Below are 2,045 nucleotides of genomic sequence, written 5' to 3'. Positions count from 1 at the left end.
TCTCCCAAAGCCCTTGGATTGCCCACGGCCCACGGACGGCCAGAGCGCCCCCAGCCAGCCTGCAGGAGCAGCAGCCTCCGCCCCCAGCGTCCCTTGGAGCCTCTAGAACCTCACAGGCTCACAGGTGTGCGGTTTAGCGGAGTCAGTGGGCGCGGGGCCCACACCTGAGATGTCAGCAGGCTGGATCCAGGGGTTATTCAGGACAGATCCTGCCTAGACGCCCTTCCCACGCACAGGGCAGGGCCGGTGAGGAGGGAGGACATGGGCCGCTGCACCCAGAGAGCGGCCCGCGCCCTGCTGAGCATCCCTGGGCCTGTTGTGGGGCCTGGTGGAGGGAGGGTGGGTGGCCCTCGTGTGCCCGCTTACCAGATGGCCATGGCCCAGGGCATAGGGTGCGCAGGTAGCCGAGCAGCTGCCTGTGGAAGTGCTGGGTGGGGCCAGGAGTCGCTCCAGGCCACTGTGACCATGCAGCTGAGCGCCCATAAGTGGGTGACGATGTGTGGGTGCCGTTTGCCACGGGGCATAGAAATGCAGTGCATGACACCCTTGTCCCTTCCCCTCTCTGAGCTCTGGCTCCCGCCAGCATGATGGGTGCCCAGCGTGGCACATCCTCTGTCCTGCTCGGTGGCTGAGCCCAGGGAAGCCAGGGGAGGGGAGCCGGGTCTCTGGGCCCCCATCCTGCCTGGAAGGTGCTGCCGCTGAGCGGTGCCCTGGACCAGGCCGGGGCTGCCCCTCTGCTGGGCCCTTGCATGTGGTGTTCTCCCAAAAGACCCCAGACCCTGGTCCCGTCCGCTGGATCCCACGAGAGACCATGGCCTCTGCATCCCCAGCCCACACCCTCGCCCTGCTTGCACTGTCCCATTCCTGCCCAGATCCAGCCCGATTCTTCCCTGTGGCTCCCCCAGGGGGTCCTCACAGCTACCAGCTGCCTGTGCCCAACCCTGTCCATCAAGCCCCTCTGGACCCCCACCAGACCCCGACGGCCCGGCCCTGAGCCCACATCCTGGAGGCCGGGCCGTCTGGGCACGCCTCGGTCCCCCACCCAGGGGGGCTCTTGGGACCGGACCTCCAGAGGTCAGCTGGGGGCTGGGGCCCCGGGCCCGGGGAGACGGCCTGTGTGTGGGCCCAGGACAGGCATCTCTGGCGTGCTGGGTGTGCCTGTGTGGGGCGGCAGGGCCCGGTGCTGCCGTGGCCTCCCCGGGGACAGGCCCCTTCTCTGCAGGGGGGCGGGGGCTGAGTGGGCTCCCAGTACAGCCTGTACATAGCCCCTCACCTGACCTCAGGCCCCTCAGGGACCTGGGCTCCTGGGCTCCCCACCCTCAGGATGACCTCCCTGGGGAGCGCCGCCTGACATGGCGAGCTGCAGGTCAGGCGGCTGCGACGCTGAGCTGTTACTGCTGTCTGACAGGCACAGGCGGCCGGTGTCCTGTGCACTGAACATCGAATAAATACACACACTGCCCCTTAAATAGGTTTTCCAAAATTCACCCAGATGCCATGGTCGCAAACTGAACCGCTGTGTGCCAGGCACTGTGCTGAGAACCTTCGGGAGCTGTCGCGAAGGCCGACAAGAAGCCTGTGCTACCGAGGAGGTCACCATGTTCGGAGGAGGGGCTGGCTCCCGCCGCGGGGAGAGCCTGGCCCCGGCGGCTCTGAGACACCCACGGGGCAGGCCACGCAGAGACAAAGCCCGGTGTCTGCGCAGCCGCAGGCAGAAGGGTCTCAGAGGTTCACTGGGGCACCTGCGGGAGATGAAAACATCTTTAGCAACATGAGCAAAGGCCCCGAGGCAGGAGGTATCCCTCTGGGACTCCCGAACTCCCGCCCACCAAGGGCTCCCCTCCCTGGGGGGTGGGCCCCCTGCGCCCTGGCTCTGTGCCCGGCAGGCACACGTTCCCGTCGTATCCATGCAGGTGGGAGCCCAGGGCCGCGGGCAGCTGGTCTGTTTTGCATGGCCGCCTCTCTGGGTGCTGGGGACCCAGCCAGTCCCAAAATGGGCAGGAAAGGGTCCCTGTTGGTGCCTTGGGGAAATACCAAGAGTGACC

This window comes from Crocuta crocuta, unplaced genomic scaffold, assembly GCF_008692635.1.
Source record: "Crocuta crocuta isolate KB4526 unplaced genomic scaffold, BGI_CrCroc_1.0 scaffold420, whole genome shotgun sequence".
Classification (NCBI taxonomy): domain Eukaryota; kingdom Metazoa; phylum Chordata; class Mammalia; order Carnivora; family Hyaenidae; genus Crocuta; species Crocuta crocuta.
This window is presented reverse-complemented; position numbering follows the sequence as displayed.